Source organism: Camelus dromedarius, unplaced genomic scaffold (assembly GCF_036321535.1).
Source record: "Camelus dromedarius isolate mCamDro1 unplaced genomic scaffold, mCamDro1.pat HAP1_SCAFFOLD_189, whole genome shotgun sequence".
NCBI lineage: Eukaryota > Metazoa > Chordata > Mammalia > Artiodactyla > Camelidae > Camelus > Camelus dromedarius.
This window is the reverse complement of record NW_026989847.1, coordinates 2,145,823-2,159,754: the sequence shown is the minus strand read 5'-3', so window position 1 is coordinate 2,159,754 and position 13,932 is coordinate 2,145,823.

Here is a 13,932-nt window from a genome sequence, read left to right as displayed (position 1 = left end):
CTGTTTCCTAGTGCCGGTTTGATGTTCCCGCAGTGTTCACTGTAAAACAGGGTTGGAGCTATAACCTCCCCATATATATATATAGATTGGTGTTTGCAAGTGAAAAGAAACTTTGTGTTCCCAACAAGCTATGTGAAGGACGGCTTTCACACACAATTATCTTTCAGATCTTAGCATGTGGAGAGACGTTCGTTCATCTAGCACAAAGGGGAAGTGTTGCAGGGGAAACTTTTACTCTGGTTTCTCAGTCTGTTTCCTAGTGCCGGTTTGAAGTTTCTGCATTTTTCACAGTAAAACCGTGTTGGGTCAAATACCTCCCCATATATAGTTATCTAGTGGAGTTTGCAACTGAAAAAAAAATTTGTGTTCCCAACAAGCTAGGTGAAGTACGGCTTGCACACACACTTATCTCTGAGAACTGAGCATGTGGAGAGATATTCATTCATCTAGCACAAAGTGAACGGGATGCACGAGAAACATTTTCTCTGGTTTCTCAGGCTGTTTCCTAGTGCCGGTTAGAATATTCTGCAGTTTTCACTGTAAAACCGAGTTGGAGCTAGTACCTCCCCATATATATTTATGGTGTGGAGTTTGCAACTGAAAAGAAACTTTGTGTTCCCAACAAGCTATGTGAAGGACGACTTTCACACACACATATTTCTCAGAACTGAGCATGTGGAAAGGGTTTCGTTCATCTAGCACAAAGGGAACACGTTGCAGGAGAAACATTTACTCTGGTTTCTCAGTCTGTTTCCTAGTGCCTTATTGAAGTTCCAGCAGTTTTCACTGTAAAATCGAGTTGGAGGTAGTACCTCCCCATATATATATATGGATTGGAGTTTGCTACTGAAAAGAGTATTTGTGTTCCCAAAAAGCTATGTGAAGGACGGCTTTCACAAACACTTATCTCTCAGAACTGAGCATGTGGAGAGACGTTCGTTCATCTAGCACAAATGGAACGGGTTGCAAGAGAAACTTTTACTCTGGATTCTCAGTCTGTTTCCTAGTGCCGGGTTGAATTTCCTGCACTTTACATTGTAAAACCGAGTTTGAGATAGTACCTCCCCATATATATGTATGGAGCAGAATTTGCAACTGAAAAGAAACTTTGTGTTCCCAACAAGCTATGTGAAAGACGACTTTCACACAAACATATTTATCAGAATTGAGCATGTGGAAAGAGTTTCGTTCATCTAGCACCAAAGGAACGCGTTGCAGGAGAAAATTTTACTCTGGTTTCTCAGTCTCTTTCCTAGTGCCGGTTTGAAGTTCCTGCAGTTTACACCATAAAACCGAGTTGGAGCCAGTACCTCCCCATATATATGTATGGAGTGGAGTTTGCAAATGAAAAGAAACTTTGTTTTCCCAACAAGCTATGTGAAAGACGGCTTTCACACACACTTATCTCTCAGAACTGAGCATGTGGAGAGACGTTCGTTCACCTAGCACAAAGGGAACGGGTTGCAGGAGAAAATTTACTCTGGTTTCTCAGTCTGTTTCCTAGTGCCGGTTTGAATTTCCTGCAGTTTTCACTGTAAAACCGAGTTGGAGCTAGTACCTCCCAATATATATGTATGGAGTGGAGTTTGCAACTGAAAAGAAACTTTGTGTTCCCAACAATCTAGGTGAAGGACAGCTTTCACACACACTTATCTCTCAGAACTGAGCATGTGGAGAGACGTTCGTTCATCTAGCACAAAGGGTAAGGGTTGCAGGAGAAACTTTTACTCTGGTTTCATAGTTTGTTTCCTAGTGCCGGTTTGAAGTTCCTGCAGTTTTCACTGTAAAACGGAGTTGGAGCTACTACCTCCCCATATATATGTATGGAGAGGTGTTTGCAACTGAAGGGAAAATATGTGTTCCCAACAAGTTAGTTGAAGTACGGCTTTTACACACTCATATCTCTCAGAACTGATCATGTGGAAAGACTTTCGTTCATCTAGCCCAAAGGGAACGGTTTGCAGGAGAAACTTTTACTCTGGTTTCTCAGTCTGTTTCCTAGTGCCGGTTTGATGTTCCCGCAGTTTTCACGGTAAAACAGATTTGGACCTAGAACCTCCCCATAAATATATATGGATTGGAGTTTGCAAGTTAAAAGAAACTTTGTGTTCCCAACAAGCTAGGTGAAGGACTGCTTTCACACACACTTATCAGTCAGAACTGAGCATGTGGAGAGACGTTCCTTCATCTAGCACAAAGGGGAAGTGTTGCAGGGGAAACTTTTACTCTGGTTTCTCAGTCTGTTTCCTAGTGCCGGTTTGAAGTTCCTGCATTTTTCACAGTAAAACCGTGTTGGATCTAATACCTCCCCATATATATGTATCTAGTGGAGTTTGCAACTGAAAAAAAAATTTGTGTTCCCAACAAGCTAGGTGAAGTACGGCTTGCACACACACTTATCTCTGAGAAATGAGAATGTGGAAAGACGTTCATTCATCTAGCACAAAGTGAACGGGTTGCAAGAGAAACTTTTTCTCTGGTTTCTCAGTCTGTTTCCTGGTGCCGGTTAGAATTTTCTGCAGTTTTCACTGTAAAACTGAGTTGGAGCTAGTACCTCCACATATATATATTTATGGAGTGGAGTTTGCAACTGAAAAGAAACTTTGTGTTCCCAACAAGCTATGTGAAGGACGACTTTCACACACACATATTTCTCAGAACTGAGCATGTGGAGAGACGTTCGTTCATCCAGCACAAAGCTAACGGTTGGCAGGAGAAACTTTTACTCTTGTTTCTCTGTCTGTTTCCTATTGCCGATATGATGTTCCTGCATTTTTCACTGTAAAATTGATTTGGAGCTAGTACCTCCCCATATATATGTATGGAGAGGTGTTTGCAACTGAAAAGAAACTATGTGATCCCAAAAAGCTAGGTGAAGGACGGCTTTCACACACACTAATCTCTCAGAACTGAGCATGTGGAGAGACGTTCGTTCATCTAGCACAAAGGGAACGGGTTGCTGGAGAAACTTTTACTCTGGTTTCTCAGTCTGTTTCCAAATGCCGGGTTGAAGTTCCTGCAGTTTTCACTGTAAAACCGAGTTAGAGCTAGTACCTCCCCATATATATGTTTGGAGTGGAGTTTACAACTGAAAAGAACTTTGTGTTCCCAACAAGCTAGGTGAAGTTCGGATTTCACACACACTTATATCTCAAAACTGAGCATATGGAGAGAAGTTCGTTCATCTAGCACAAATGGAACGGGTTGCAGGATAAACTTTTACTCTGGTTTCTCAGTCTGTTTTCTAGTGCCGGTTTGAAGTTCCTGAAGTTTTCACTGAAAAAACCGTGTTGGAGCTGGTTCCTTCCAATATATATTTATGGAGAGGTGTTTGCATCAGAAGAGAAACTTTGTGTTCCCATCAATCTAGGTGAAGGACGGCTTTCACACACACTTACCTCTCAGAACTGAGCATGTGGGGAGACTTTCGTTCATCTAGCACAAAGAAGGGGTTGCATGAGAAACTTTTACTCTGGTTTCTCAGTCTGTTTCCTAGTGCCGGTTGGAGTTCCTGCAGTTTTCACAGTAAAACCGAGTTGGAGCTAGTACCTCCCAATTTATATGTATCGAGAGTTGTTTACAACTGAAAAGAAACTTTGAGTTCCCAACAAGCTATGTGAAGGACGGCTTTCACACACACATATATCTCAGATCTGAGCATGTGGAGAGACGTTCGTTCATCTAGCACAAAGGGAATGATTTGAAGGGGAAAGTTTTACTCTGGTTTCTCAGTCTTTTTCCTAGTGCCGGTTTGAAGTTCCTGCATTTTTCACTGTAAAACCGTGTAGGATCTTGAACCACCCACATATATGTATGGATTGGAGGTTGAAACTGAAAAGAAAATTTGTGTTCCCAACAAGCGAGCTGAAGTGCGGTTTTCACACACACTTATCCCTCAGAACTGAGCATTTGGAGAGACGTTCGTTCATCTAGCAAAAAAGGAACGGTTTGCAGGAGAAACTTTTACTCTGGTTTCTCAGTCTGTTTCCTAGTGCCGGTTGGAAATTCCTGCAGATTTCATTGTAAAATCGAGTTGGAGCTAGTACCTAACAATATATATGTATGGAGTGGAGTTTGCAACTGAAAAGAAACTTTGTGTTCCCAAGAAGCTAGGTGAAGTTCGGATTTCACACACACTTACCTCTCAGAACTGTGCATGTCGAGAGACGTTCGTTCATCTAGCAAAAAAGGAACGGATTGCAGGCGAAACATTTACTCTGGTTTCTCAGTCTGTTTCCTAGTGCCGGTTTGAAGTTCCTGCAGTTTTCACTGTAAAACCGAGTTGGAGCTATTACCACCCCATATATATGTAAGGAGAGGTGTTTGCAACTGAAGAGAAACTTTGTTTTCCCAACAAGCTAGGTGAAGTACTGCTTTCACACACACTTATGTTTCAGACCTGAGCATGTGCAGAGACTTTCGTTCATCTAGCACAATTGGAACGGGTTTCAGGGGAAACATTTACTCAGGTTTCTCAGTCTGTTTCCTAGTGCCGGTTTGAAGTTCCTGCAGTTTTCACTGTAAAGCTGATTTGGAGCCAGTACCTCCCCATAAATATGTATGGATTGGTGTTAGCAAGTGAAAAGATACTTTGTGTTCCCAACAAGATTGGTGAAGGGCGGCTTTCACACACACTTATCTCTGAGAACTGAGGATGTGGAGAGACGTTCGTTCATCTAGCACAAAGGGAACCGTTTGCAATAGAAACTTTTACTCTGGTTTCTCAGTCTGTTTCCTAGTGCCGGTTTGAATTTCCTGCAATTTTCACTGTAAAACCGATTTGGAGCTAGTACCTCCATATATATATATATGCAGAAGTGTTTGCAACTGAAAAGAAACTTTGTGTTCCCAACAAGCTAGGTGAAGCGCAGCTTTCACTCACACTTATTCCTCAGAACTGAGGATGTGGAGAGACTTTCGTTCATCTAGCTCAAAGGGAACGGGTTGCAGGAGAAACTTTTACTCTGGTTTCTCAGTCTGTTTCCTAGTGCCGGTTAGAAGTTCCTGCAGTTTTCACTGTAAAACCGAGTTGGAGCTTGTACCTCCCCATATATATGTATGGATTGGAGTTTGCAACTGAATAGAAACTTTGGGTTCCCAACAAGCTAGGTGAAGGACGGCTTTCACACACACTTATCTCTCAAAACTGAGCATGTGGAGAGACTTTCGTTCATCTAGCACAAAGGGAACGCGTTGCAGGAGAAAATTTTACTCTGGTTTCTCAGTCTGTTTCCTAGTGCCGGTTTGATTTTCCTGCATTTTTCACTGTATAACAGAGTTGGAGTTATTGGCTTCCAATATATATATATGTATTGGATTTTGCATCTGAAAGGAAACTTTGTGTTACCAACAAGCTAGGTGAAGGACGGGTTTCATACACATTTATCTCTCAGAACTGAGCATGTGGAGAGTGATTCGTTCATCTAGCACCAAGGGAACGCGTTGCAAGAGAAACTTTTACTCTGGTTTCTCAGTCTGTTTCCTTGTGCCGGTTTGAAGTTCCAGCAGTTTTCTCTGTAAAACAGTGTTGGAGATAATATCTCCCCATATATATGTATAGAGTGGAGTTTGCAACTGAAAAGAATCTTTGTGTTTCCATCAAGCTGGGTGAAGGGCGGCTTTCACACACACTTATCTCTCAGAACTGAGCATGTGGAGAGACGTTCGTTCATCTAGCACAAAGGGAACGGGTTGCAGGAGAAACTTTTACTCTGGTTTCTCAGTCTGTTTCCTTGTGCCGGTTTGAAGTTCCTGCAGTTTTCACTGTAAAACCGAGTTAGAGCTAGTACCTCCCCATATATATGTTTGGAGTGGAGTTTACAACTGAAAAGAACTTTGTGTTCCCAAAAAGCTAGGTGAAGGACGGATTTCACACACAGTTATATCACAAAACTGAGCATGTGGAGAGAATTTCGTTCATCTAGCACAAATGGAACGGGTTGCAGGATAAACTTTTACTCTGGTTTCTCAGTCTGTTTTCTAGTGCCGGTTTGAAGTTCCTGCAGTTTTCACTGTAAAACCGAGTTGGAGCTTGTTCCTTCCAATATATATGTATGGAGAGGTGTTTGCATCTGAAGAGAAACTTTGTGTTCCCATCAAGCTAGGTGAAGGACGGCTTTCACACACACTTATCTCTCAGAACTGAGCATGTGGACACACGTTCGTTCATTTAGCACAAAGGGAACGGGTTGCAGGAGAAACTTTTACACTGGTTTCTCAGTCTTTTTCCTAGTGCCGGTTTGAAGTTCCTGCATTTCTCACTGTAAAACCGTGTTGGATCTTTAACCACCCACATATATGTATGGAGTGGAGGTTGAAACTGAAAAGAAAATTTGTGTTCCCAACAAGCGAGTTGAAGTACGGTTTTCACACACACTTATCCCTCAGAACTGAGCATTTGGAGAGACGTTCGTTCATCTAGCAAAAAAGGAACGGTTTGCAGGAGAATCTTTTAATCTGGTTTATCAGTCTGTTTCCTAGTGCCGGTTGGAAATTCCTGCAGATTTCATTGTAAAACCGAGTTGGAGCTTGTACCTAACAATATATATGTATGGAGTGGAGTTTGCAACTGAAAAGAAACTTTGTGTTCCCAAGAAGATAGGTGAAGTTCGGCTTTCACACACACTTACCTCTCAGAACTGTGCATGTCGAGAGACGTTCGTTCATCTAGCAAAAAAGGAACGGATTGCAGGCAAAACATTTACTCTGGTTTCTCAGTCTGTTTCCTAGTGCCGGTTTGAAGTTCCTGCAGTTTTCACTGTAAAACCGAGTTGGAGCTATTACCACCCCATATATATGTATGGAGAGGTGTTTGCAACTGAAGAGAAACTTTGTGTTCCCAACAAGCTAGGTGAAGTACTGCTTTCACACACACTTATCTTTCAGACCTGAGCATGTGCAGAGACTTTCGTTCATCTAGCAAAATTGGAACGGTTTGCAGGAGAAACATTTACTCAGGTTTCTCAGTCTGTTTCCTAGTGCCGGTTTGAAGTTCCTGCAGTTTTCACTGTAAAGCTGATTTGGAGCCAGTACCTCCACATAAATTTGTATGGATTGGAGTTAGCAAGTGAAAAGAAACATTGTGTACCCAACAAGCTAGGTGAAGGGCGGCTTTCACACTCACTTATCTCTCAGAACTGAGGATGTGGAGAGACGTTCGTTCATCTAGCACAAAGGGAACGGGTTGCAGGAGAAAATTTTACTCTGGTTTCTCAGTCTGATTCCTAGTGCCGGTTTGATTTTCCTGCAGTTTTCACTGTATAACCGAGTTGGAGTTATTACCTTCCCATATATAAATAAGTATTGGAGTTTGCAACTGAAAAGAAACTTTGTTTTCTCAACAAGATATTTGAAGGACGGCTTTCACACACACTTATCTCTCAGAACTGAGCATGTGGAGAGACTTTCGTTCATCTAGCACAAAGGGAACGGGTGGCAGGGACAGTTTACTCTGGTTTCTCAGTCTGTTTCCTAGTGCCGGTTTGAAGTTCCTGCAGTTTTCACTGTAAAACCGAGTTGGAGCTTGTACCTCCCCATATATATGTATGGATTGGAGTTTGCAACTGAATAGAAACTTTGGGTTCCCAACAAGCTAGGTGAAGGACGGCTTTCACACACACTTATCTCTCAAAACTGAGCATGTGGAGAGACTTTCGTTCATCTAGCACAAAGGGAACGCGTTGCAGGAGAAAATTTTACTCTGGTTTCTCAGTCTGTTTCCTAGTGCCGGTTTGATTTTCCTGCATTTTTCACTGTATAACAGAGTTGGAGTTATTAGCTTCCAATATATATATATGTATTGGATTTTGCATCTGAAAGGAAACTTTGTGTTACCAACAAGCTAGGTGAAGGACGGGTTTCATACACATTTATCTCTCAGAACTGAGCATGTGGAGAGTGATTCGTTCATCTAGCACCAAGGGAACGCGTTGCAAGAGAAACTTTTACTCTGGTTTCTCAGTCTGTTTCCTTGTGCCGGTTTGAAGTTCCAGCAGTTTTCTCTGTAAAACAGTGTTGGAGATAATATCTCCCCATATATATGTATAGAGTGGAGTTTGCAACTGAAAAGAATCTTTGTGTTTCCATCAAGCTGGGTGAAGGGCGGCTTTCACACACACTTATCTCTCAGAACTGAGCATGTGGAGAGACGTTCGTTCATCTAGCACAAAGGGAACGGGTTGCAGGAGAAACTTTTACTCTGGTTTCTCAGTCTGTTTCCTTGTGCCGGTTTGAAGTTCCTGCAGTTTTCACTGTAAAACCGAGTTAGAGCTAGTACCTCCCCATATATATGTTTGGAGTGGAGTTTACAACTGAAAAGAACTTTGTGTTCCCAAAAAGCTAGGTGAAGGACGGATTTCACACACAGTTATATCACAAAACTGAGCATGTGGAGAGAATTTCGTTCATCTAGCACAAATGGAACGGGTTGCAGGATAAACTTTTACTCTGGTTTCTCAGTCTGTTTTCTAGTGCCGGTTTGAAGTTCCTGCAGTTTTCACTGTAAAACCGAGTTGGAGCTTGTTCCTTCCAATATATATGTATGGAGAGGTGTTTGCATCTGAAGAGAAACTTTGTGTTCCCATCAAGCTAGGTGAAGGACGGCTTTCACACACACTTATCTCTCAGAACTGAGCATGTGGACACACGTTCGTTCATTTAGCACAAAGGGAACGGGTTGCAGGAGAAACTTTTACACTGGTTTCTCAGTCTTTTTCCTAGTGCCGGTTTGAAGTTCCTGCATTTCTCACTGTAAAACCGTGTTGGATCTTTAACCACCCACATATATGTATGGAGTGGAGGTTGAAACTGAAAAGAAAATTTGTGTTCCCAACAAGCGAGTTGAAGTACGGTTTTCACACACACTTATCCCTCAGAACTGAGCATTTGGAGAGACGTTCGTTCATCTAGCAAAAAAGGAACGGTTTGCAGGAGAATCTTTTAATCTGGTTTATCAGTCTGTTTCCTAGTGCCGGTTGGAAATTCCTGCAGATTTCATTGTAAAACCGAGTTGGAGCTTGTACCTAACAATATATATGTATGGAGTGGAGTTTGCAACTGAAAAGAAACTTTGTGTTCCCAAGAAGATAGGTGAAGTTCGGCTTTCACACACACTTACCTCTCAGAACTGTGCATGTCGAGAGACGTTCGTTCATCTAGCAAAAAAGGAACGGATTGCAGGCAAAACATTTACTCTGGTTTCTCAGTCTGTTTCCTAGTGCCGGTTTGAAGTTCCTGCAGTTTTCACTGTAAAACCGAGTTGGAGCTATTACCACCCCATATATATGTATGGAGAGGTGTTTGCAACTGAAGAGAAACTTTGTGTTCCCAACAAGCTAGGTGAAGTACTGCTTTCACACACACTTATCTTTCAGACCTGAGCATGTGCAGAGACTTTCGTTCATCTAGCAAAATTGGAACGGTTTGCAGGAGAAACATTTACTCAGGTTTCTCAGTCTGTTTCCTAGTGCCGGTTTGAAGTTCCTGCAGTTTTCACTGTAAAGCTGATTTGGAGCCAGTACCTCCACATAAATTTGTATGGATTGGAGTTAGCAAGTGAAAAGAAACATTGTGTACCCAACAAGCTAGGTGAAGGGCGGCTTTCACACTCACTTATCTCTCAGAACTGAGGATGTGGAGAGACGTTCGTTCATCTAGCACAAAGGGAACGGGTTGCAGGAGAAAATTTTACTCTGGTTTCTCAGTCTGATTCCTAGTGCCGGTTTGATTTTCCTGCAGTTTTCACTGTATAACCGAGTTGGAGTTATTACCTTCCCATATATAAATAAGTATTGGAGTTTGCAACTGAAAAGAAACTTTGTTTTCTCAACAAGATATTTGAAGGACGGCTTTCACACACACTTATCTCTCAGAACTGAGCATGTGGAGAGACTTTCGTTCATCTAGCACAAAGGGAACGGGTGGCAGGGACAGTTTACTCTGGTTTCTCAGTCTGTTTCCTAGTGCCGGTTTGAAGTTCCTGCAGTTTTCACTGTAAAACCGAGTTGGAGCTTGTACCTCCCCATATATATGTATGGATTGGAGTTTGCAACTGAATAGAAACTTTGGGTTCCCAACAAGCTAGGTGAAGGACGGCTTTCACACACACTTATCTCTCAAAACTGAGCATGTGGAGAGACTTTCGTTCATCTAGCACAAAGGGAACGCGTTGCAGGAGAAAATTTTACTCTGGTTTCTCAGTCTGTTTCCTAGTGCCGGTTTGATTTTCCTGCATTTTTCACTGTATAACAGAGTTGGAGTTATTAGCTTCCAATATATATATATGTATTGGATTTTGCATCTGAAAGGAAACTTTGTGTTACCAACAAGCTAGGTGAAGGACGGGTTTCATACACATTTATCTCTCAGAACTGAGCATGTGGAGAGTGATTCGTTCATCTAGCACCAAGGGAACGCGTTGCAAGAGAAACTTTTACTCTGGTTTCTCAGTCTGTTTCCTTGTGCCGGTTTGAAGTTCCAGCAGTTTTCTCTGTAAAACAGTGTTGGAGATAATATCTCCCCATATATATGTATAGAGTGGAGTTTGCAACTGAAAAGAATCTTTGTGTTTCCATCAAGCTGGGTGAAGGGCGGCTTTCACACACACTTATCTCTCAGAACTGAGCATGTGGAGAGACGTTCGTTCATCTAGCACAAAGGGAACGGGTTGCAGGAGAAACTTTTACTCTGGTTTCTCAGTCTGTTTCCTTGTGCCGGTTTGAAGTTCCTGCAGTTTTCACTGTAAAACCGAGTTAGAGCTAGTACCTCCCCATATATATGTTTGGAGTGGAGTTTACAACTGAAAAGAACTTTGTGTTCCCAAAAAGCTAGGTGAAGGACGGATTTCACACACAGTTATATCACAAAACTGAGCATGTGGAGAGAATTTCGTTCATCTAGCACAAATGGAACGGGTTGCAGGATAAACTTTTACTCTGGTTTCTCAGTCTGTTTTCTAGTGCCGGTTTGAAGTTCCTGCAGTTTTCACTGTAAAACCGAGTTGGAGCTTGTTCCTTCCAATATATATGTATGGAGAGGTGTTTGCATCTGAAGAGAAACTTTGTGTTCCCATCAAGCTAGGTGAAGGACGGCTTTCACACACACTTATCTCTCAGAACTGAGCATGTGGACACACGTTCGTTCATTTAGCACAAAGGGAACGGGTTGCAGGAGAAACTTTTACACTGGTTTCTCAGTCTTTTTCCTAGTGCCGGTTTGAAGTTCCTGCATTTCTCACTGTAAAACCGTGTTGGATCTTTAACCACCCACATATATGTATGGAGTGGAGGTTGAAACTGAAAAGAAAATTTGTGTTCCCAACAAGCGAGTTGAAGTACGGTTTTCACACACACTTATCCCTCAGAACTGAGCATTTGGAGAGACGTTCGTTCATCTAGCAAAAAAGGAACGGTTTGCAGGAGAATCTTTTAATCTGGTTTATCAGTCTGTTTCCTAGTGCCGGTTGGAAATTCCTGCAGATTTCATTGTAAAACCGAGTTGGAGCTTGTACCTAACAATATATATGTATGGAGTGGAGTTTGCAACTGAAAAGAAACTTTGTGTTCCCAAGAAGATAGGTGAAGTTCGGCTTTCACACACACTTACCTCTCAGAACTGTGCATGTCGAGAGACGTTCGTTCATCTAGCAAAAAAGGAACGGATTGCAGGCAAAACATTTACTCTGGTTTCTCAGTCTGTTTCCTAGTGCCGGTTTGAAGTTCCTGCAGTTTTCACTGTAAAACCGAGTTGGAGCTATTACCACCCCATATATATGTATGGAGAGGTGTTTGCAACTGAAGAGAAACTTTGTGTTCCCAACAAGCTAGGTGAAGTACTGCTTTCACACACACTTATCTTTCAGACCTGAGCATGTGCAGAGACTTTCGTTCATCTAGCAAAATTGGAACGGTTTGCAGGAGAAACATTTACTCAGGTTTCTCAGTCTGTTTCCTAGTGCCGGTTTGAAGTTCCTGCAGTTTTCACTGTAAAGCTGATTTGGAGCCAGTACCTCCACATAAATTTGTATGGATTGGAGTTAGCAAGTGAAAAGAAACATTGTGTACCCAACAAGCTAGGTGAAGGGCGGCTTTCACACTCACTTATCTCTCAGAACTGAGGATGTGGAGAGACGTTCGTTCATCTAGCACAAAGGGAACGGGTTGCAGGAGAAAATTTTACTCTGGTTTCTCAGTCTGATTCCTAGTGCCGGTTTGATTTTCCTGCAGTTTTCACTGTATAACCGAGTTGGAGTTATTACCTTCCCATATATAAATAAGTATTGGAGTTTGCAACTGAAAAGAAACTTTGTTTTCTCAACAAGATATTTGAAGGACGGCTTTCACACACACTTATCTCTCAGAACTGAGCATGTGGAGAGACTTTCGTTCATCTAGCACAAAGGGAACGGGTGGCAGGGACAGTTTACTCTGGTTTCTCAGTCTGTTTCCTAGTGCCGGTTTGAAGTTCCTGCAGTTTTCACTGTAAAACCGAGTTGGAGCTAGTACCTCACCATAAATATGTATGGATTGGTTTTTGCAACTGAAAAGAAACTTTGTGTTTCAAACAAAATATTTGAAGGACGGCTTTCACACAAACTTATCTTTCAGAACTGAGCATGTGGAGAGACGTTCGTTCATCTAGCACAAAGGGAACGGGTTGCAGGAGAATCTTTTACTCTGGTTTCTCAGTCTGTTTCCTAGCGCCGGATTGCAATTCCTGCAGTTTTCACAGTAAAACGAATTTGGAGCTAGTACCTCCCCGTATATATGTATGGAGAGGTGTTTACAAATGAAAAGAAACTTTGTGTTCCCAACAAGCTAGGTGAAAGACGGCTTTGACACACACTTATCTCTCAGAACTGAGCATGTGGAGAGACGTTCGTTCATCTAGCACAAAGGGAACGAATTGCAGGGAAATTTTACTCTGGTTTCTCAGTCTGTTACCTAGTGCCGGTTTGAAGTTCCTGCAGTTTTTACTGTAAAACCGAGTTGGAGCTTGTACCTCCCCATATATATGTATGGATTGGCGTTTGCAACTGAAAAGAAACTTTGGGTTCCCAAAAAGCTAGGTGAAGGACGGCTTTCACACACACTTATCTCTCAGAACTGAGCATGTAGAGAGACTTTCGTTCATCTAGCACAAAGGGAACGCGTTGCAGGAGAAAATTTTACTCTGGTTTCTCAGTCTGTTATCTAGTGCCGGTTTGAAGTTCCTGCAGTTTACATTTTAAAACCGAGTTTGAGCTATAACCTCCAAATATATATGTATGGATTGGAGTTTGCAACTGAACAGAAACTTTGTGTTCCCAACAAGCTAGGTGTAGGACGGCTTTCACACACACTTATCTCTCAGAACTGAGCATGTGGAGAGACGCTCGTTCATCTAGCAAAAAGGGAACGGGTTGCAGGAGAAACTTTTACTCTGGTTTCTCAGTCTGTTTCCTAGTGCCAGTTTGAAGTTCCTGCAGTTATCTCTGTAAAACCGATTTGGAGCTAGAACCGCACCATATATATGTATGGAGAGGTGTTTGCAACTGAAGAGAAACTTTTTGTTCCCAACAAGCTAGGTGAAGGACGGCTTTCCCACACACACATCTCTCAGAAATGAGCATGTGGAGAGACATTCGTTCATCTAGCAGAATTGGAACGGGTTGCAGGAGAAACTTTACTCTGGTTTCTCAGTCTGTTTCCTAGCGCCGGATTGGAGTTCCTGCAGTTTTCACAGTAAAACGAATTTGGAGCTAGTACCTCCCCGTATATATGTATGGAGAGGTGTTTACAAATGAAAAGAAACTTTGTGTTCCCAACAAGTTAGGTGAAAGACGGCTTTGACACACAGTAATCTCTCAGAACTGAGCATGTGGAGAGACGTTCGTTCATCTAGCACAAAGGGAACGAATTGCAGGGAAACTTTTACTCTGGTTTCTCAGTCTGTTTC